The sequence below is a fragment of the Anomaloglossus baeobatrachus genome, chromosome 4 (assembly GCF_048569485.1).
Source record: "Anomaloglossus baeobatrachus isolate aAnoBae1 chromosome 4, aAnoBae1.hap1, whole genome shotgun sequence".
NCBI lineage: Eukaryota > Metazoa > Chordata > Amphibia > Anura > Aromobatidae > Anomaloglossus > Anomaloglossus baeobatrachus.
The window spans coordinates 396281640-396306650 of NC_134356.1; the positions used below are offsets into that span (position 1 = coordinate 396281640).

A 25011-nucleotide genomic window follows, 5' to 3' on the forward strand; every position below is an offset into this window, starting at 1 on the left:
CTCCAAGGCTCAAGTGGCATTATGTCACACAAGCCCCAGGACAGCAAGTGCCTCTATCATTGGAATGGTGAGTATGGACTCTTCTTTTTTTATAAGTGGAATATTGCAATTGAGAAGGGTTTGTTCAAGTAGAGTACACCTATAGAAAGCAAAACTCCATTAAAACGCCTTTATTAAATAAATATTAAAAAGAGTGGGCACTATATAAAGTACAAAACGATATAGACCAGGTGGTTTATCAGGTAATATCCATACAAAAATATATTTACGAATAAAACAAATAAAACAGGGTGAAATGGGATGATGGACTTTATATTGTGCCTTCTCTTTTTAATATATATATATATATATATATATATATATATATATATATATATATATAATAAAGATATATGGAGCTTTTGCTTTCTATAGTTGGTTTGTCTAGGGCCCTTTATATATTCTTTGTTGGTTGTTTTTTTTCATTTTTCCTCTTGTTCAAGTAGTGGACAGCCTTATGAAGAAGACACAGTGTTGTAGCCAGCGTATTCTACGTGTCCATGGCGGTTCCTAAAATCTGGCTCTCATCAACCATAAAGTGCTGGCATTTTCTAGTGATAAGAGCACTATACATATGTATGAAAATGGAGGTATGTGAGAAACGTAGAAGACATTTATATTAACCACATAAAAATCATATACGTCGCAATGTGTATTACACTCCGTGTATGTATATTATGTTATATCTTCTAAAAGATTTGTTAAGATGCCATTCCTTTTCTCTCTTATAGAGTCTTATACCTTGTTATGACTTAAAAAAATTAAAATAAAGAATTTATATATATATAAAAAAAAGTGATTTAATTGTATCCCACCAAGGACAACAACTGGAAGGCATTTGTATGTTCTCCAGCGTTTGTGTGGGTCTTCTCCGGATTCTCTGGTTTCCTCCCACACTCCAAACATAACAAAATAAATAAAAATAAACTACCCTATTGATATATTAGCAATAACCTTCATTCTTCTACAAAATGTTCAGTGACTTTTTATATATGGTTTTATAATGCAACTTTTGACCCTAGTAACCACCAAATACCTTTTTTATGTCATCGCTGCTCATATCAGAGTTTGCCTGTTATTATATAAAGTGTGTTATGGCTGAATATATAGGTCTGTATGGGCAAGAAAGACTTCTCACATGTACTACGTCAGTTCACGAGCCCACTGCTATTGATTTTTTCATATGTACAAATTTGCAGTCCAGATAATTGATTCATTTTATGAATGATTATCAATATTTCAGCCATTTCCGTGTATACTCCAGAGAGAATTGAATTGAATACTCTTCATCTTCACACAGCAAGTATATAAACTAAGAAGTTAACTTTAACCCTCCTCTTTCCGAATCCATCATCATACTCAAAAAATGTCACAAATGTTTAAGGGATGTTTGTGGCCTAGATGTTTCCTGGAAAAAGGCAAAACAAAAAAAGATCTAATATTAAAGGGAACCGCACACGTGAAAAACACTATTAACCTGCAGGTATGAGACTAGTCTGTAGGTTAGTAGCATTTGGAACCTGCTCAGCACCTGCACATTGAACCCCGCTGCCAGGAGGAAATTAACTTTATTTTTCCTGGCAGAGTTCCGGTTTCAGTCACGGGGGCGGCACTGTATATGGAGAGCAGCGGTTATAACTGTGCCCCCCAGCACTGACTGACAGCTACTCAGCATTAGATGAAGCTGTCAGTCAGTGTGGCGGCTGCCATTACAGCCGTCGTCCTTAATACAGAGCGGTGACTGAACCCACGCTGGCGCTGCCCCATAACTGACACCCGAATACTGCTGAGGAAAATAAAGTTAATTTCCTCCTGGCAGTGGGGTTCGATACGCAGGTTCTGGGCAGGTTCCACATGCTATTAAACTGCAGATTAACCCCATATCTGCAGGTTAATACAATTTTTTTCAAATGACAAGTTCCATTTAAGACAACCAATATTTTTTTTAGATTGATTCCATTACCTTATTAGGCAATACTTGAAAACTATAGTATGAAAATGGCCTTAAAGGAGGTTTAGCTTTTGGTTTTAAGGAGCACAGATATCTCATGCCTTCCGGTTTTCTGAGGAGCAGTGAGTTGCTGATTGATTGACAGTTTGGACCAGCGGCATTGGACAAACTGTGCATGCTCCCATACTACGAGGGGCTGCTGATAAGTCTTTGGCTTTGTGATCTTTTTTTGTTTCTATGATAACGAATGTTACATCACATGAAACCCTTATGTGTCTAATATATGTTTTCAAAATTTTGTTTGTTGCTTATGGCAACAGGGTTCTACGCGCACGGGAAAACAAAATGGTGGGGTCTAATGCGATATTTACAGCAACTGAGAGCAGAGGAGTGATAAAATTCATTTTTCTGCAAGGAAAGGCTGCAAAGAATATTTATTGTGATATGTCCTGGACAACTGAGAGTAGTTGTTGTTCCAGAGATCATCGATTCTTTGCATAACCTCATATTGGAGAACCAACAAATTTCAGCTAAAGCAATAGTAGACATCATAGTGATTTCCCGTGAACATGTTTGTGTCATTATCCATGAACATTTGGACATGAGGAAACTATCTGCAAAGTGGGTGTCCAAATGTTTGACAACAGATGAGAAAAGCATGCGAGTGAAAACTGCCTGGTCCATTTGTCAGCGTTTCTGGACTAAGAAGACCTTCCTGGATTGACTGGTCACTATGGATGAGACCTGGATTTATTTGTATGACCCTGAAAACAAGGAGCAGTCAAAAGAGTGGAGGCACAGTGGTTCTCCTAACCCAAAGAAGTTGAGGGTGCAAAAATCAGCCACTAAGGTGATGGCGTCTGTGTTCTTGGATAAGGAGGGAGTGCTGCTAGTGGATTACCTTCAAAAGGGTTCCACCATTAATGCAAGGTATTACAGTGAACCTCTGGACCAATTGAAGGCAGCCCTGAAGGCCAAAAGGTGCGGCAAGCTGTCCAAAGGAATTTTGTTCCTGCAAAACAATGTTTCCACTCACATTGCACAAGTGACCATGGCAAAACTGGCAGAGCTGGGCTTCCAGCTGGTTGATCACCCACCTTATTCACCAGATCTAGCTTCCTCCGACTATCATCTGTTTCCAGACCTAAAAAAACACTTCAAGAGTACAAAATTTCACATCAATTCTGATGCCATGGCTGCTATGGATGCCTGGTTTGAGGCACAACCGAAATCCTTCTTTTTGCTAGGTTAACAGAACTTGGAATACCGATGTAAAAAGTGTGTTGACATCAGTGGAGAATATGTGGAATATATATATAAAGTTTCATCATCCTATCTCGTTTCTTTCTGGGTAAAGCCAAAGACTTATTAGCAGTCCCTCATATATGCATACAAGCAGAAGAAGCTTTGCCCCTGCAGCATTGAGGAGCAAAGTGGCACTGAATTTGGACAGCTCAGGAAACACCAGTACACTCCAGAGATCCCACCAGATTCAAAGCAGGTTTACAAACTATATTGCACTGCGCTACTTGGCTGGGAGACCGACCACCACTGAGCAGTAACCTAGGCTTTAAGCAGTAAACAGTACAATCAAAAGTCCTTCTGTTCTTAACAAAGGAGAAAAGTCTGAATAAGTCATAAATTGTAACGCTGCTTGTTGTTCAAGCACTTTGTAATTGTATCCATCCAAAGTGCTTGAGAGTAAACCTTTAAGGGTGAAATGCAGTTAAAATCATCTTTCAATACGTCATACAGACATGTAAGAATACGACCTAGAGGAAGTCTGTGATCTGGGACCACCACTGACTTTCCTAAATGAAAGGATTCAATAGAGCGAACAAATCCTTATGGCACTGCTCAGTGATTTCGGACACAAAATCCTAAGCAAAGGGCCATTGATTTGAATGGCCTTTTGCTCACAATATGTGAGATTTCTAAAAGGAGTTTAAATCTTCTACAGAGGCCTTTAAGCCGAAAAACAGTGGTAGTCGGAGATCACAAACTTCACCATTGTCTGATATATCAGATTATTAGTTGACCTATATATTTGGCTTTCTCCTACATTATATTACTGTGAAACCAGGCCGTTCAGGTCTACATCCCACAAACTTCTCTCTTATATTACGCTCCTATTCAACAATAACTAAAATTATAACATAAATACATGCACATATACAGTATATAGATATATTCCTGTATATATACTTCCATTACTATCTGATACCTAAATTATGTATCTAGAGTAGCTGCAGGGACACTTCTTATCTCAGGAGGTAACCGATAATGTTTCTACAGGTAATATAGATAAGTGGAGCAGCGTTGGGCCCTAGGGTACTATACCATCATTATAATTCACAAAGACCACTCAGGTTAATACAAGTAGTCATCACTTATGAAGATACGTAGATATGTGCATATGAGACGTGAATGCTCTGCGTACAATAATGAGCATTTTAATATGAGTTACAATTGTGCTTTTCCCTTTTTCTACAAATGGCACACACGACTGACCACACATGGATCTGATTTTGCTTCCGAATATCATGGTAGTTAATTCCAGTTGCACTAGATATGCAATTTTTCTTCATTCTAGTGATAAATAAGAGCTGATCTGAAGCGTAATTAACCAATATGTAATATGTCCTGTTTGATACAGATAATGTTTAGACGTCAGGCTTAGCAATATGGGATTACATCTGTTTTAGATCCTCCATCTTGCTATGCTTCCTAGTACATACATTGCTCTACCCTACGCTTCTAAAGGTGGCGCTTATGAGCTAAATGTCATATCTCGTCAATGAATGTTATTCAAATTGTCTCTCCAGGAAAGGAGATAAACTCTAGCGCAGCGCCACCTATTGGAAGTAGCGATCCTAAAAGTCAGAAGTGGATTTTTAACAATCCTTTGCATATGACTTAGGAATTTATGCCAGACCAGAATCCCAATTTGCAGACACGATGTTTCAGGGTGCTTGCCCCTCGTCAGTGCAAAGTATGGGGTGTCTGGTCTGGCTCATGAGATGTTAGAAAGGCAATTCAAATAAGAAAAAGTCATAAGATACCATCAATTTAAATGGAACATAATGTTTATGGGTATGGTGCAATGACGCTACCTTTTTACTAGGTCAGTGTAGAAGCAGCAGATGCATATAATTCTTAATGATCACTGAGATATACTGCAGAGAGGCAGAAGACGTGATTACTTGAAATCTCTGGTGATGCTGTACAGTTATAGGATTGCAGCTTCATTTGTTTTAGAAAAACAGATGAGATAAGACTGTGTAAAGAATAGCAATATTATCTTTTCTTCTTTTCGTGGACTTTTGACCATCCTAAATGCATAGTAAAAATGAATACATATACAGTTAGGTCCAGAAATATATGAATAACCCCTTTTCTTCGAAGCCTTGTGTTCACCTTCATGACCAGACCAATTTTTCCAATTCAGGCTCGTGTCAATTCAGGAGGAAAAAACTCTGGAATGCTTCAACGCATCCCACTGATTTTGAGACTGTTTTATTGTGACATATTATTAGTGGTAAACTAAAGCGTTACAGCAATTTCTGATTTTTGCAACATAATTTACAAAATCAATTTTTTTATGGGCCACATCACATTTGAAGTGACTTTGAAATGCCTAGATGACCGAAAATACCCAAAAGTGACAACATTCTAAAAACTGCACCCCCCAAAGTGCTCAAAATCACATTATCAAAGTATATTAATCTTTAGGTGCTTTACAGGAATTAAATATAGAAGTAAAAAAAATATATTTTTTTTCCCACACAAATAGTACTTTAGCTCCAAATATTACATTTTAGGGGTAACAGGACAAAATGCACCATACAATTTGTTGTGTAATTTCTGCTGAGTACGCTGAGACCCCATATGCGATGGAAAACTCATGTTTGGCCACACCACAGAGCTCGGAAGCCAAGGAGTGTCATATGACTTTTGAAGTGCAAAAATGTTTGGAATCATTAGCAGAAACTATGTTGGGTTTGGTGAGCCACTGATGTGCCTAAACAGTTGAGCTGCCCCACATGTGACAGCATTTTGGAAACTAGACCCCTCAAGGAATTTATCTAGATGTTTGGTGAACACCTTGAATCCCCAGGTGCTTCACAGAATTTTATAACATTAAGCCATGAAAAAAAAAAAAATTCTAACTAAAATGTTGTTTTAGCCCCAAATTATTATATAAATAAGGGTAACAGGAAAAAATGCACCATAAAATTTCTTGTGCAATTTCTCCTGTGTACAGCAATACCGCTAATGTGGTGAAAAACTACAATTTGGGCGGCCACGAAGGGAAAGAGCACCAAATGACTTTTGGAACACAAAATTTTCTGTAATCGATAGCGGATGCCATGTTGCGTTTGCAGAGCCTCTTACGTATCTAAACAATGGAAAGCCCCAAAAGTGACCCCATTTTGGAAACTACACCCCTCATGGAATTTATCTAATGTGTGGTCAACACCTTGAAACCCCAGGTGCTTCACAGAACTTTATAACCTTGAGTCTTGAAAATAAAAAAATCAAATTTTTTTCCCCCCAAAATATTGATTTAGCCCTATTTTTTTATTTTATAAAGGTAATAATAGGAAATACACCATAAAGTTTGTTTTGCAACTTCTCTTGAGCACATTGATAATCCATATGTGTTGGCAAACTACTGTCTGGGTGTATAGGGTACTTTACACGCTGCGATCTCGCTAGCGAGATCGCAAGTGATCGTACCCACCCCCGTCGGTTGTGCGACACGGGCAAATCACTGCCCGTGGCACACAACCTCATTAGTCCCCGTCACACGGACTTACCTGCCCTGCAATGTCATTCTGGCTGGCGATCCGCCTCCTTTCTAAGGGGGCAGTTCGTGCGGCGTCACAGCGACGTCACATGGCAGGTGTCCAATAGAAGCGGAGGGGCGGAGATGAGCGGGACGTAACATTCTGCAAACCTCCTTCCTTCCGCATTGCCAGCGGAGGCAGGTAAGGAGATGTTCGTCGCTCCTGCAGTGTCACACATAGCGATGTGTGACACCGCAGGAGGGACGAACAACATCATACCTGCAGCAGCAGCGATATTAAGGAAATGAGCAACGTGTCAACGAGCAACGATTTTTCACGTTCTTGTGCTCGTTGATCGTCGCTCATTGGTGTTACACACTGTGATGTCGGTAACGGCGCCGGATGTGCGTCACTACCGACGTGACTCCAACGACATATCGTTACCGATATCGCAGCGTGTAAAGTACCCTTAAGGCTCAGAAGGGAAGGAGCGCCATTTTGGCTGGAATAGATTGCGAATGCCATCCCGCAGTCGAAAAGCCCCTGACATGCCAAAACAGCACAAAACCCCACAGGTGACCCCTTTTTAGAAACTAAACCTGTTGAGAAATTAATCTAGAGTATTAGTCAGCATTTTTAACTCTCACGTCATTCACAGAATTGCATAATATTGGGCTGAGTAAATGAAAATTACAATTTTTTCCACTAAAATGTTGCTTTGGCCCCAAGGTTTTAATTGTCAAAAGGGGTATTGAGAGAAAATGAACAATACAATTTGTTATCTTGAGTACACCAATACCCCATATGTGGTCGAAAACTACTTTTGAGGCACAGTAAAAAGCTCAGGAAGGAAGGAGTGCCTTATTGACCTTAGATATAGCTGGAATGGTTTGAGGGTGCCATGTCACATTGGCAGAGTCCCTGCAATACCAGAACAGTAGAACCCCCCATAATTGACCTCTTTTTAGAAACTACGCCTCTCAATGAATTTATCTAGGGGTTAAGTGATCATATTGGCACCACAGCTGTGACAAATAATGTTATACCATTGGGTAGTAAAAAAAAATACATTTTTTACCACAAAAATGTTGTTGCTGCCCTAGCGTTTTCATTTTCACACAGTGAAATGGATAAAAATGGCACCAAAATGTGTCACACAATTTCTGCTGAATGTGGCAATATACATACAGTTAGGTCCAGAAATATTTGGACAGTGACACAATTTTCACGAGTTGGGCTCTGCATGCCACCACATTGGATTTGAAATGAAACCTCTACAACAGAATTCAAGTGCAGATTGTAACGTTTAATTTGAAGGTTTGAACAAAAACATCTGATAGAAATTGTAGGAATTGTACACATTTCTTTATAAACACTCCACATTTTAGGAGGTCAAAAGTAATTGGACAAATAAACCAAACCCAAACAAAATAATTTTATTTTCAATATTTTGTTGCGAATCCTTTGGAGGCAATCACTGCCTTAAGTCTGGAACCCATGGACATCACCAAACGCTGGGTTTCCTCCTTCTTAATGCTTTGCCAGGCCTTTACAGCCACAGCCTTCAGGTCTTGCTTGTTTGTGGGTCTTTCCGTCTTAAGTTTGGATTTGAGCAAGTGAAATGCATGCTCAATTGGGTTAAGATCTGGTGATTGACTTGGCCATTGCAGAATGTTCCACTTTTTTGCACTCATGAACTCCTGGGTAGCTTTGGCTGTATGCTTGGGGTCATTGTCCATCTGTACTATGAAGCGCCGTCCGATCAACTTTGCGGCATTTGGCTGAATCTGGGCTGAAAGTATATCCCGGTACACTTCCGAATTCATCCGGCTACTGTTGTCTGCTGTTATGTCATCAATAAACACAAGTGACCCAGTGCCATTGAATGCCATGCATGCCCATGCCATCACGTTGCCTCCACCATGTTTTACAGAGGATGTGGTGTGCCTTGGATCATGTGCCATTCCCTTTCTTCTCCAAACTTTTTTCTTCCCATCATTCTGGTACAGGTAGATCTTTGTCTCATCTGTCCATAGAATACTTTTCCAGAACTGAGCTGGCTTCATGAGGTGTTTTTCAGCAAATTTAACTCTGGCCTGTCTATTTTTGGAATTAATGAATGGTTTGCATCTAGATGTGAACCCTTTGTATTTACTTTCATGGAGTCTTCTCTTTACTGTTGACTTAGAGACAGATACACCTACTATTCTGAGAGTGTTCTGGACTTCAGTTGATGTTGTGAACGGGTTCTTCTTCACCAAAGAAAGTATGCGGCAATCATCCACCACTGTTGTCATCCGTGGACGCCCAGGCCTTTTTGAGTTCCCAAGCTCACCAGTCAATTCCTTTTTTCTCAGAATGTACCCGACTATTGATTTTGCTACTCCAAGCATGTCTGCTATCTCTCTGATGGATTTTTTCTTTTTTTTCAGCCTCAGGATGTTCTGCTTCCCCTCAATTGAGAGTTCCTTAGACCGCATGTTGTCTGGTCACAGCAACAGCTTCCAAATGCAAAACCACACACCTGTAATCAACCCCAGACCTTTTAACTACTTCATTGATTACAGGTTAACGAGGGAGACGCCTTCAGAGTTAATTGCAGCCCTTAGAGTCCCTTGTCCAATTACTTTTGGTCCCTTTAAAAAGAGGAGGCTATGCATTACAGAGCTATGATTCCTAAACCCTTTCTCCGATTTGGATGTGAAAACTCTCTTATTGCAGCTGGGAGTGTGCACTTTCAGCCCATATTATATATATAATTGTATTTCTGAACATGTTTTTGTAAACAGCTAAAATAACAAAACTTGTGTCACTGTCCAAATATTTCTGGACCTAACTGTATGTGGCTGTACAGTACTGCTTAACCACAAGGCGTGATTCAGGAGGCAAGTAGCAAAGGGGAGGATTCTTGGAGTACAAATTTTCATACAATAGTTTCTAGACTCTATTTACAGAACTCCTAAGTGCCAGGAGAGCGTAATCTCCCCTCAAGTGACCTCATTTTGGAAATTACACCCCTCTAGGAATTTATCTACAGGTGTGGCACTGATTTTGGCTCCATGGGTCTTTTCCAGAAACAACATCAATGGATGTTGCTGTGTGAAAATGTCAAATCTGCTACTGTAGTGCCCAGTACATTGTAACGCCCAGGATGGTGTAGTACCCTTACATTGTGCCCAACTCGTGCAGTAGGAGAAACGCACCATGTAAAATAAGTAGGCTTCTTCACTACAGAAATGCCAAACATGTAGACACTATATATGGTTTAACGGCACTGTGTAGGTCGGGAGATATGGATGTGGTCCGGATCTCATTTTGGACATGTGAAACCAATCTTATATATTTGGTTATAGGGTTAAGGAGCAGCAGTATCACTGAGTTGGGATTCTAATCTGATGGTTGCCACCGTTGATTAAATCAAACCACAATAGACATTGTAAATAAAGTACACTGATTGTAAAAAGAAATATTTGTTAGGCATTGGATTATTGTATTCAGATTGTAATACAGTTAATTCCTGTCACATGACATTCTCTTTTTGTTTAATAATTAAAGAGTTAATCAGGTCACAGACCCCCTTCCACAAAGACTATTTCGGCAGTTTCCATAATTGTAAGTAATTGCACTAGAGATATTAAAGGTCCCGTTTGTATTAACACAGACCAACTCAATTTCATAGTTTAATATACTAAAAATGGAGTATATGAAAAAAATTAAAATCAAATTTATTTCACTCATTTAGGTATCATGGGGTCAGTTACAGATCAGTGCATAAGCTGATTAAAATCTTTCTATGTGATGATAAATGCAGTATGCTAATTTCATTCAACAGAATGAAGTTTACTGTATGGCCATACGCTTCAGTACAGAGATTAAATGGTTTAGAATATGAAAGACATCAGGGGGTCGTACTTGAAATGTGCGGAGGGGAAAAAAAATAAACCGTAAAGGAAATAGATAAGTAGTGTTGAAATTACCAGAAAATTAAACCTCTCAACCACAAAACAGGCCTTTCATCACACCAAGAATTCATCATAAAAGCCACATTTGCCAAATATTGATATGCCTGCAGACTCTTCAAAAAGCAGAACAATCTTCTAATGCCAGATGGCTGTTGGCACACAAAAGCAGGGAAAATGCGCTAAAATACAGAATGTGAAAAATCCCTGTCTTATGTACAATGTGATATTGTATGTTAAGTCATCAATTTGTAGAAAATTAATGGAAACAATAGACCAAATTTCAAAACCAGAGCTTTAAGGCCGCTTTACACACTACAATATATCTTACGATGTGTCGGCGGGGTCACGTCGTAAGTGACACACATCCGGCATCGTAAGGTACATTGTAGTGTGTAACAGCTACGTGCGATTGAACGGTAAAACATTCATCGCATGCACGTCGTTCATTTCTCATAAATTGAACGACAGGCTGTACATCGTACCCGGGGTAGCACACATCGCAGTGTGTGACACCCCGGGAACGATGAACAGATCTTACCTGAGTCCTGCGGCTCCCGGCCAGCAATGCGGAAGGAAGGAGGTGGGCGGGATGTTTACGTCGTGCTCATCTCCGCCCCTCCGCTTCTATTGGCCGGCTGCCGCGTGACATCGATGTAACGCCGAACGTCCCTCCCGCTCCAGGAAATGGACGTTCGCCACCCACAATGAGGTCGTATGGATGGGTAAGTACGTGTGACAGCAAATAATTGTTTGTGCGACACGGTCAACAAGTTGAACGTGCCGCACATTCGATGGGGGCGGGTACGATCGCATACTATATCGTATGCTGGATCGTAGGGTGTAAAGCAGGCTTTACATGGAGAAAAAGGGGCCCCATAGCAAAGATCAATACACCCCCCCCAATATGGTGCAGAGTAATGCCAACCAGGACAGGAGGACCAAGTGTTTATGTGCCTTCAAAGCTCTTTACTGATAGTATCCACAAAAAGTATTCACAAGTTCTCAATAATCCAAATGAAGCGGTACAAGAACAACATTTTGGGGGCCCTCTCACTAGAGCCACATTCTTAGAACATAAACATGCAAATCTGAAGCAACATCTGATATGACCAGGACAAATAAGGCACAGCTTGCCTCCTTTTTTTCAGATTTAGGCCTCAATCGCAGAAACATTTTTTCAATTGCATGTAAGAAAAAAATTAACTGTCCCTCATCTGGGTGCTGGATCTGATTTTGATCTATTTGAGGTCCATGTGTCCTATTTATAAGCTCAGTGTGGCATCCCTCTCTTCTCATATACAAAATAAAAAGGTGTCTAACTGTGTCCTACACATTACTGAAAAATAGACAGCAAAAGGTTGCAACATTTTTCATGGACCCATTGACTTGAACGGACAATATTAACTCACAAATTGAAACAAAACTTTGGAATGATGGTCCACAGTAAAATCTACATATGAAGAAGCCTACACAACTGTCTTCTGTGTCCCTACATAGCCTCTTAAATACAGCAGGAGCCCCTCACAATCCCTTATACATGCAAATAACCCATAAACATATGAAATAAAGCAAAAAACCCACCACATACTCACCTCGCTCCCACTCGCCTGCTGCTCTGCTCCTGTCTCTAATGCACTGACCCTCCGCCCAGCATGCGAGATGATGTGTCGTCATGACATCTGCTGTCCCACATGCTGGTTGGTAGAAGAGGGTACCAGTTGCACCATCCTCCATCAATGTGTTCATTGCTATCTGTTTCATAAGGGATGGGTGTTGGAAGATGGCATGGTGCGCCCCGCAGGCCGCTGTTTTAAACCCTTTGGCAGTCTCAGTCCATGGGCCAGACTGGAACCACAAGAAGATCATACGTAGACTGCGGGCCACATTTTTTCCAGCCCTGCTATAGCACATACTGGGCATATGTTCTTTCTGTGACAAACACAATGCCAAACATGGCAATCTGACGGAAACCTGAGATTAGAATATTTCAAAATGTTAACCCTGCTTTAAAAACAAATCTCTTTACATAAGTCTATCACCCCATCTCACTAGTTTAATTTTCCCCTGTTCCCTCTTTCTAAATATTAATCAAAATCTGCTCCTTCCTATTCATGTGTCGACTCTTCACATCCTCCATAAACCCAATAGCACTTGGCAAATGTGCTTAGACAGATCCTGGCTGATGATCGGATCATGCAGCTTTATATGAAACCCCATATTTATTATAATGATGGCTGGCTGGACCACACATAACAAGCATGTTCTACCTACTGTGTCCCCCCCATCCCATTTCCTTATAGATTGTAAGCTTGAGAGCAGAGCCCCACTTATCCTGTAACTGTTGATCTATGTGTTACTGTATTGTCTTTATTGTCTGACTCTGTACATGATCCCACATAATTGTAAACTGCCGCGGAATATGTTGGCGAATTAGAAATAAGATTATTATTATTAAATTTACATTCTATATCCATTCCTAAATGCCTTCTTCTGACATAAATTATATCATGTAAGTATTCAGACTTATGCGGGCATCACACGATACAATCTATCGTGTGATCGCACGAGCGATCGTACCCGCCCCCATCGTTTGTGCGTCACGGGCAATTAGTTGTCCGTGGAGCACAAAGTCGTTAAACCGCCGTCACACGTACTTACCTGCTGAGCGACGTCGCTGTGGGCAGCAAACATACACTTCCTGAAGGGGGTGGGACGTTCGGCGTCACAGCGACGTCACACAGCGGCCGGCCAATAGAAGCGGAGGGGCAGAGATGAGCGGGTCATAAAAATCCCGCCCACCTCCTTCCTTCCGCATAGCCGGCGGGAGCCGCGGGACATAGGTAAGCTGTGTTCATCGTTCCCGGGGTGTCAAACGGAGCGACGTGTGCTGCCCCAGGTACGATGAACAACCGTCGCAAAGAAAAATAAACGACTTTTTAAAAATGAGCGACGTGTCAACGATACACGATTTGTGAACGTTCTGCGTTGCTCGTAGGTGTCACACGGGACAAAGTCGTAAATGATGCCAGATGTGCGTCACGAAAACCGTGACCCCGACGACATATCGCACGATAGATCGTCTCGTTTGATGCCCGCATAAAATGCACCTCCCTAAGTGGGAAGTAGATGACGTGCGCAAAGCAGAGCAAAGGTGACAACAGCCATGCTTGCTACATGTGCGTTGGTAGGAGTCACACCAATACAATCGCATATAGTACCAACACAAAAGAAGTTACCAGTATCATAAACGGAACATGGAACTGGGGGATTCCTGCTACACCTTACACAATATGGCTGAGGATGTTCAAGCTGGCCTAGAGTAGTTGGATGTTCCCTCTTCATTTTTTATGTATCAAAAGAGAATGTTATAAAATGAGTAAGTAAGGAAACAAAAAAATGAAGAGTGTACAACCTTAATATATGGCACACCTTCATTGTGCTCCAATAGTTAAATAGCTGGTTAGAAAATCCAGTAGAGCCTGCAGGGTAACACTGAATACTTTAGGGAGAAGGACACTTCATGGCCGTACAAGTGCAATGAACTAACGCCAAGGTTGAAATTAGAATAAGTATGCAGTTAGCCATTAGCATATAAAAGGTACATGTTTTGTAGCAGTAACTCTCACTTTAAAACAGCATATCCTCAATAAAAGGATTACCAAGTCTGTTAAATATGAATCAAGATTTGTTTCCTCCAAAGCATCACATTAAACTAGATGTGGGGAAACTGAGGATGGAAACGCTCCGGTCCACAGAGACCGCCAGCTGTATATTGCACAATTTTTCCTTGCGCTTAAGAGGTTAAAACGTCTAGAAAAACTAATAATTGAAAGATCCGTTTTTTTTTCCCTCTCGACCCTTCAAATAAACCAGCTGCATGAATCCTGCTTGTGAAAAGGGGAGCCTGAATAATTATATTTATGAGCAAATCCTCCTGCATACCAAAATGGATCTGGTTTAGGCAAATGAAATGACACAATATAAATGCAAATTATTATTACGACGATCATTTCCTCAACCTGCCCAATCAATTTAGGAACTGTATAATCTGAACTCACTTCCCATAAACAGTATTATTTTATGATGCTGATTAAAAGTAACAGGAACAATACCTAGAGTTTAATTTGCTCTGGAAAATATACAATGGCGGTGGAATAATGTAACACATAACATAGAGAGGCAATAAATCCTTGCTTGATACTCAAGTTAGTTATTTTAACCTGGTGTTAACACTTTGTATAGCCTATGACATTGAAAAACATGACATATAGGTGGATTTAAACTCACGTGCATTTTACAATTGTACAATATATACCATGGTCCCAAATCTGAAGATTTGGATCTTACAAACATTACTTACAAATTGAATCCATTATTTAAAGGGAACTTCTAAAGGGACTCTATCAGAAGGTTTTTGCTATATAAGCTGAAGACAGCATGCTGCAAGGGTTAACACAGAGAATTAAGGGATGCCTGTCTTGTCGAGGTCCAATCTGTTGATTATTTGATATTTTTGTTTAAGCAGCAGGACTTCTAGGACTACAATGTCAAGTGTAAGACAATCCGGCACGCCCCCTCCTCTGATTGACACCTCACTGTCAATGTACAATCTCTATTGAGAGCCTAGTGTGGGCAGGACAGGTATCTCAGCTCTGCTACATGGCTAAATCTAAAAATTCTGATTGTGCCAGAACAGCTGCACTCAGTAATCTAAAGGTGTATGTATACAATCAGTGTTCACGGTGTTTTGAACGCAAAGTGTGTACAAATCGCAGCGTTGTACGGTACAAGCACAGTGGATGAGATTTCTAGAAATCTCCTGCCAACTGTGCGTGTACGGCCCGCAGCATACACTGACATATGCAGAGGCTTCCTGAGCTGCAGCATGTCAATTTATTGCTACGGAGAACAGGGAGAAAGACCGAAGCATGATCGTGGGCACGGGTAGCTGTGGTTTCCTGTGGGCAGCACTCGTAGCCCTGCAGGAGAGGATATGCTGTGTCCCGGATTGTGGTCACATACCCTAAGTGATACATCATTGGATTCAGGATCTCTTTGCGTACATTATGCTGTTCTCAGATGAGGTAGAAAAAAATCTGCTGACAGATTGCCTTTAAAGATCATCCTGTTTTGTTTGCAAGCAGCATGAGACAGTACAGATATACAGTGTTTTTTTTATCAACAGCTGCATTGTGGCTATGTGGTACCCTATACATTGGGTCATGGCAGTATGACAAATTAGGGGAGCTATCTATGATCCTTGGTTTCCTTGTGCCTTTTTCTTCCCTTCAGTCTTTAATATATCTCTTTCCACTCATCTTAGTGACAGGATCACTTAAATCTTTGTGTTTTTAATATCAATGAGGATGCTAATAGTATTGGAAAGCTCTCACATTGATTATACGTATATTGGAAAATATTCTGAGCAACCTGTATTTTAGTCATTGAAATTCCTTACCCTTCCACAATTAAGAGTCGAAAGGGTGGTCCTACTTAGTGACTGAGTGCAAGGAAGGTTGAACGAGACCGCCCACTGGACTCCAAAGCACAAAAATAGCAGGAATTTATTTTATGCTGAACCTGCTCTATAATATGCAGCCTGCTGATTGGCCACCATTTTTAACATGACAGGTCCCCTTTAAATTATTTGTATTGAAGTCATAGGGGAAGATTTTCTCATCCATTGTACAATTGGTGTTGTTTATGTTCTCATGCCATTCTGCCACTGTCACACATGGTACGAGAATACGATGGTGTTGTACAAATAATGAAAAATAAAAAATTAGATCAGAAACTAGTTTCCAAACTCTGTAATTGGAAGAACACTTCCAGTGTATGTTTAAAATCCTATATTAAAGGGTTCTTCCTTATGGACATTGTTCGGCTTCTGAAACCTCTGTAAGAAATCTTGGAGCCAAATCACAGCCGCTATCAAATGATCCATCTCAGCCAAATGATAGCACTGACAAAGATGATTTTATATGTCTGTGACTTCCGGGTGTCTGGTTGCGTTTTTGTTTCAGATCCCTATTTGCCATTTTAGGAGACTTTTATGTGGATGTACCCAGTAGCATAGCTTTATCATCTTATCCCTCTTATGGCCTTACACAGCAGGAGTGTACTCATCTAAATTGTAAAGATCCCCTCCATAACATATTATGTACTGCAGGCAAGTATCTCACCCAACTCTCCTGGCAGAGCAAGCACTCCTATGTTCTCTATGAGAGAGATGCTGCCACAGTCCTTTGGTGGCCAATTATTTCTTGGGAAACAATAAAATTGACAGTGTGAAATTGGCCATTATGGATCTTTACGTTGCCTGAGATCATCTGTCGGGTGAGAGTTAGGGACCCCGATACACGTAAGATAATTGGACAAACCCATCCATGTTCGTGGCTTTGGCCAACATTAATCTAATGTGTACAGCCTTAGCAATGCATTGTAGAGCTGCTAGGTCATAATTTAACCAAGTTCTGTTAAAGGGAATCTTTAAGCAGGATTTCACCCTCCAAACTATTTATATCCATGTAGCTCTTTTAAAGACATGGTCACTCTGTTCCTTCATTACTGAGAATACCATTGTTTGAATTGATATGTATATGATGCTGTAGATCTGAAGCTTCTGTCACTCCAGCTCTATTCCCCACCCAGCTCCGCCTTTTTCTGCTTGACTGAAAGCCTTGATGCTGAGTGACTTTAGGCAAAGGAGCTGTTAGTCAAGCATTAGGAGGCATTGCTGGGTGTAGGATAGAGCTGGAGTGACAGAGGCTTCAGATCTACAATCTTATTTACAGATCAATTCAAATTCTGATTGCTCAGTTATGAAGGGATGCACTGACTATGTGAAAGAATGGCTGACTTATCATTGAAATAGCTACATGTGCATATTAATATTTTAGTTGAGTGAAATCCTGCTGACAGATTCCCTTCAAAGTCAAGTTGACAATTATTAATCAAAACAAATAATGTTTGCTCACTGCGATACTGTCCTAAACCTTGAAGGTGTAAAAATATATACAATTAACACTGTTTCCGGATACATAAATAATAGGTCTTGTTGGCTTAAAAAAACTAAAACAACACAACTATGCACACAATGTGTAAAGTCATAGAACGATGAAATGACAAAGTTTAAAATCCTGTTGCACGGAATATAATAAACATTGGGGACACAAGTCACAGTATTCATCAGACCAGTAACATATCAGGTAACATCTATGTGGATGTCTCCCATTAACATCAGTTCTTAGGCCTTATACCATGCATAGACTCTTTTACTAAGCCCAGGCCCTTCATTAGACCATTTAAAAAATATTGTAGCAAAATAAAACGTTTTCTCACGGCTATTATATTGATGACCTACCATCATGATAGCCCATTAAAGTGAACCTGTCAGGTCCAATATGCACCCAGAACCAACAGCGGTTCTTAGTTCATATTTTAATCCCTGCCTAGCAGTCCCTGCCTTTAGGAGCAAAGATAAAGAGATCATTAGAAAAAGTATTTCTAAATATCATTTATGATATGCCAATGAGGCCAGGGACTAGTCACAAAGGCATTAGTTTCCTTGGCTAGTCGGCCCCCTTAGCATGTAAGCACCTGTGGGCGTGCAAACATGCTAATGATTGTGCAGTGTCAAAGGTATGGTCGCACTCACCTCTTTTCTGCCACAACGCCCGAAGCTGGATTTTGTATCGGTGCACATGATCCTTGGATATCCGGTCATGCGCACAATGAATCCGGGTGTACAAGTCCCGGCTTCAAACTGGTGTAGTGTGCATGACCAGAAATGCTGGGGACTTCTGATCATGCACACTGACCCTATGGCGTTTTGAAGCAATGCGACGGACACATGTATGCGCGTCACCGCCGATGATGATGCTGGACAGTGAACATTGAATAGCATGTTAACATGCCCATGTGGGCGTGCTAACATGCTAAGAGGGCGAAATAAGCGCATGAACTAACGCCCCTGCGATTAGTCCCTGCGCTCATTAGCATATCACAAAGGATCTTTAGCAATACTTTTTGTAAGGATCTCTATATCTATGCTACTAGATACGGGGACAGTTAGGAAGGGATTAGCAATATACACCTAGAACTGCTTCTAGTTCTAGGTGCATATTGCACCTGACACGTTCCCTTTAAGATCAGATCGGTAGATTTCTAACTACCAAACCAATCACCTGAATGAAAAGGCTATAGCTCCACACACAGTTAATTTTTTACATGTAACATTGCTATATTTTTGCTCCGTCCAATTTGCATGAGCTGTAAACAGCTGCAATATCAGACAAAGTTACTCCAAAGAGTAAACAGGAGACACGGTGCCCCTATAATCACCAGATCATAAGGATGCTGGGGGTCAGATCTCCCAATATTACTGGAATACCTTAACCCTCAACTGGTGTGGTGGGGTTTGCAACACCCCAGGGAAAGTTTGTTCAGCTGGCATTCATTGGAAAATGCTGGTATGAATCATCAATGTATTACATTTTCCGATACTTGTGGGTGTCAAAAATATGGTATACTCATGTGTAATCAATCGCCAATAAGAAAACGATTAAAACAAACGTGATCTTTGCATTTTCAGCAAAAAATAGAGATTCCTAAACACTGGGGTATAGGTCAACATCACCAGTTGTGTGACAAAAATCCCACCTCACCAGTTGAGGGTTAAGAGACCCTCACTAGCAAACTCTAGACTATAGATATGTTATTCGTTTCCAGATTCAACCATAACAGGAGTTAGGTTTACTGCTGGCTCTTGCATCATATGGAATCTAAATAGATATTCTGTAAATCTACTTTAGGCTATGTGCGCACTTACCGGATTTTGCTGCGGATTTTCCGCGTATTTGCTGCATGTTTCGCTGCAGAAAATGTTCATAACATCTCTGCAGTGAATCACCAGCAAATTCTATGGAGAAAAAAAATCCTGTGCACACTAGGCAGAATTTGACAGCTGCATGTTTTGCTGCGGAAATCCCGCAGCAAAAACAAGTGCATGTCACTTCTTTTCCGCAGGTAGCTGCGGGTTTTCCCTAATGTAATGTAAAAATCACGCAGGGAACAGCTTGCGGAAAAACCGCACCAAATCCGCACCAATTCCGCACCAAATCCGCAACAAAACGCGACAATCCGCATGCGGATTTTGGTGCGGAATTTGGTGCGGATTTTTTCCGCAGGTGATAACATCTTTGTGAGCCTGCGGAATTTACGCAAGGAAATTTCATTTCCCAGTGCGCACATAGCCTAATATATAAAAGAATGGAAATCGGAGCTTTACAGGGAACCAAGTCAAGTCCCAAATGTGGTTTGAGTCCTGTTTCAGAACCAGATAATGCTGTACGTACATGTCACGTCTTGCTTATCGGTGGGGAGTGCTGTTGCATTCCGATTTTAATTTCACTGCAAAATGTCCACAATACATTGAATTTCAAATCTTTCTTTCTGGCAAATAGTGACTTCTACAAATATTTTCATTTTAAATGATAGAATATATTCACAGTAAAGAAACCCATCTGGATCAAAGCAAATCTTTTCAAATCACATCTGTTTCTCTTCTCAGGGAAATCTTTACCAAACACCTCAGGAGAACATTGCATCGAGCTGCAGATTATCAGGTTCTCAGAGATAACCTGTTTACAGGCGAAGCCTCAACAGATGATGCGGGGAATGTTTTCCTAATACAAAATTATTTAAATACTCTGTCTCTCACAAAACTAATTTTGTGTACAAGCGTTCTGCTCATAGATGGATTCACCAGAGATGATTCATTAGTTTGGAAGTACAGGAAGGTTTTACCGTATGAGGTAGATCGGCTTCAATTGTATTTCTTGTGTTTGTTAGAAATGATCTGTCATTAACACTTTAAGGAACCAAGAAACAAGCATTAATAGATGATCTTAACTTAATAAACAACTTAACAGATCCATAATATTCATGAAAGGTTTATACAAATAGCTGTCGCTGTGACTGATATTTACATCAACAGGGTAGGAACTGTGCAGAACTTGGCTGAACCACTTATAGGATAAGCCGGACAAGCTGTCACTGGAACACCAAGAACTCGGAACACTAAGTAATAAGCAGTGCGACATTACAGACCCAGCATACGAAAAGTATGGATCTAAGACGGGAAACACAGTCTGAGATGTAAACAATGCACTGACAGATAGCGATCACAAAGCAAACCCGTCTCATTGGACATGCTGCTATATTTGCCAATAGATGTAAAGTATTGTGGGAATATGGATTTAAAATTGAGCATTAATGATTTATACCGACTGTCTTCCCACTGCCAAATTTTTGAGGACAGCTCCCTAAATTCTTCAAATAGTTTAGTCATTCAAGGGAATCTGATGGCTTTAAATTTAAACAATTCTGGTCCTAAATAAAAATATATCAAGATCAAATGTGAAGTCACATGTACCAAACGGTGAAACCTGTCTACTATTTTCATGAAACAGAAGGTAATTGTCAACATAAATGGGTGCAGTTCTAATGAATTCAAACTGCTCCGTGGGTCACCTGTCATATTGCTATATAACGCCAACATCCCTGTCTCTGAATATGTCAGCATCCCGGTGCGTCCTAGCGCCGATGTCCATGCACTCTTCTCTCCCTCTAGCCTAGTAGGGATACTGCTGCCATTACCTCCCTGGCCACTTGAGTATCCTTGAAGATGTGCATGTGTTGCGCAGTCCTCTGCTCAACCGCATGGCCACATTGGATTTCCTGGCCTCTAGCCCAGGGGGTGCACGGGCGTGCTTCCTGTCTCATTATGGGGAAGCACATGCACCTATCCATAGCCTATTGTTGGGAGGCACCAGGTATTTAAGGCTCTATCCCCTGATGGGAGGGGCCCAAGCAATTTGCTAGGTTTCTGACCTAGGCCCAGTGTGGTGGTCCTGCCGGTTGCTCTGGTCTGCATGTGTCCAGGTCCAGTTCTGCTAGTAATCAGTACTGTGTCTACTGTAGTCCTGCCTGTGTTCCTGGACCTGTCCTGTCTGTGTATCCTGGTACCAGCCTGATGTCCTGCATTTGTCCCTGATATTCTGAGCCTGATCTCCTGTACTGGCAACACAATGATCGATGTCCTGTGCCTTGTGATCTGTGCCTGATGACTTGCGTCCAATGTCTGGTCTCCTTCCAGATGTCTTGTACCTGAATTCTGAACCTGAAATCTGATGTCCTGAACATGAAATCGGAACTCCTGAACCTGTACACTGATGACTGGTGTCCTTCCTGATGTCTGGCGCCTGATGACCTGTGCCTTATGACATGTTCCTGATGTCCGATCTCCTTCCTGATGCCTTGAGCCTGATGTCCTGCCTGCTGATCTGTGCCTTATGTCCTGTGCCTGTCCCTGTGTACTCATTCCAGTCCTGTCTCAGTTCTCATGTCTGCCAAGTCAATTTGCCCGTACCTGTCCTGTCTGTGACCATACCCCTGTCCTGCTCTCACTTAGCTAATCTCATCTGCCAGTCCCGGGCATCTCCCTAGGAGTGGCACCTGGCATCTGCTGGCAGCCTAGCCTATCGTTATTATTAACGGCTCTGGTGAATACCCGGTATGAGCTTAGTTAAGCCCTCCAAAGTCTGGGCAAGCCCGGGTCACTCTTGTGGTTCCCCTCTCACGCATAACCCCAGTGAGTGTAACAAGTTACACAGGGCATTTCAGTTTAGCTGCCGTTACAAATTTCTTTGTTGTGTCTCTGTTTCTAGGGTGTCATTATTAATCTTTACTCTGGACGGCTCATGATGTCAGTGATTACATAGAGATTTTTCACCACTGCCTACAATGAGTATTCAGTAAGGATTTACCTATGCAATATAGTTTGAAAGCTATTAGGATCTGTATTGGTGAAAATTAAAACTGTCCAAATGTCTCATTTTCAATTTTCTGCTATACAGACTAAAAATTATTGTGATACGAAACTTAATTGGTGTATTGCGCACATTAAAATTTAGTTATCTGCAAGGTGACTTGTTAATGGGAATTGATAACTGTGGGTATTCTGCAAATGTTATATGAATCTAGCTAAAGCTAAATCTGTCCTAAATTATAAACGAATGACTCTTTCCACTTAATACTTAACTTAATCTACAATATAAATCCAGATTATGATACTGCTAAAGTATGGATCCTCAGCTAGGCAACCTACTATGTTCCCTTTGTACCATAAATCAGGACATTTCCCTTATTCTGCAGGCATTTTATTGTTTTACCTAGTTTTTATTGACACATAATTTTTAGCGACGTAGTAAGTATAGCATATTTCTGTTTGCTGCATACTGAGATTGTGGCTACCTTTGTTAGTCTCATCTCTTGCGGAAGCTGACATTTTTATTTTTTTTCCATAAAGATTAAATACAAGCATTTTATACATCCCTTTACAAAAAATAAAATACCCCCCATTAAATGACCCCTTCATTGTTGGAATACATTACAGACTTGTAGGGGGTTTTAAACTTTCAGTACAGTGGACTCCAAATGCTCTAAAATACTTAAAATAACAAACAAAGAAGGTGCTCACCATCTCGGGTCCAGCGCTGGTTCCCTGTGGCTGGTCACATCCTGGTATTTTGGCTGCAACTGTGATGTCATGTCGACTGCTGAGATCATGGCTAGTGAGAAGTACAAATGAGGAAAGCACCAAGATACAGATCAAACTAATAACAAGGTGGAGATAAAGTGCACAGGCATAGTAGCAGCAAGAGTACTCAGTTCTACAGAAGGGAACATTTGCCCATAGTAAAGAGCACATGCATAATAGCAGCAGTAATACTCAGCTCCATAGTAGGAAACACTCACCTATAATACCCTAGAATCTGTAAATTGGTGCACCTCCAAGATGCGCGTTTTGTGTCACGACCCTCCGAAGAAGCCCACGCGAAACGCACGTCAGAGTGTTGCTACTATGTATGTGCACTTTATTTCCACCCTGTATTAGTTTCATCTGTATCTTGGTGCTCTCCTCATTTGTACTCCTCACCAGCACTATTATAGCACTGGTGTCATATTAAGGTGCATTGTCCAGGCTTAGGGCGCAAATCTAAAGTCACTCTATATGACTGCAAACTTGTGAATACATACAGGGCGGAGTGTGCATGCTGTCAAGGTGCTCCTTGTGCTGGTGCAGAGAGTAGGCAGTCAGTCTTGTGACCACCAGTATGTGATTTGCATACTTTTGGCCACATTCTAACTAGACGTGTTTAGCCTCACTCAATTCCCTTGTATTGATTGAGGCTGGGTACTTCTAGTTGGCATGTGACCGCATGTATGTAAATCACATACTTGTGGTCATTCACCCTCCTGCTCCCGATGCCGGCACTGGACAATGTTGACAGCAAGCACACTGTGAAGATTCACAGCATTTTACACCGAGATATTATGATAAATGAGTGTTCCTAAGAATGCTTGTTCATGATAATCTTTCAGTTTAGACAGGCTGCTGATAACTCTATGAATGATAACACTGTCGTTCCTTGGGTGAAATGATATTTAAGCTTGCGCAACGGACTACCAACCTGTAAATAATTATCGATTGTTGGTTTGTGAAAACGGACCTTTAGAAACTCGAGATTGCTATATCTGTACTCCCTATAACTGAGCTACTGTCTGTTATTGGAAAAACACAGAGCAATGTGTTGGCTTAGAACTCCTATCTAGATTACCTGATTGTGTTGGTCAGTGCCTTCACATGGAGAAGAATTCTGAAATTCTCCGACATATAATGTAATAATCAAAGTCCCCAAGGTGCTTCGTTTTAATATCAAATGTTATCATTTTCCGTTGGTTTTTTAGCAGTCTGACCTCAGAAAAAAGCAGCCTTTAGATTCTGTAACAATGTACAAGCCGCAGTGGCAGCATACATATGTTTGGTTTATCATTATTTGAAAGGAATGACACTTTGTGTTGCTCATTTTAAGCAGGCAACAAACATCAATTTAGAGATCTCCTATAGTTGAGAGCATTATCATCTAGTGCCAAGATCTGAACCCTGACCACAGGATGCGAGAACACACATCAATATGCCTTTCAAAGCCTGCCGTGGCTTAAAAGTCTGAAATCTGCTTTACTTTCCAGGCTAATAAAATAAGCACTTCAAAACAGACGTTATGATTATCTGATGACAGGGTTCTGTATTCTCTTAGCAAGTAATGCAATCCTAGTTGACAGATTCAATGCAAGATACGTTTGTCTTCTGAACTGAAAAGATGGTTAGCCCCTGCACTGCCAGAGGGGCCTACAACCCACTGTG

At 40.9% G+C, this 25011-nt stretch overlaps 1 protein-coding gene across 20 annotated transcripts in view; it reads right to left on the reverse strand.

The window, feature by feature from the left end:
• Nucleotides 1-25011, reverse strand: part of CELF2 (CUGBP Elav-like family member 2) — a 621764-nt gene that overhangs the window by 250916 nt on the left and 345837 nt on the right. The gene's annotated exons all lie outside the window — the stretch shown is intronic.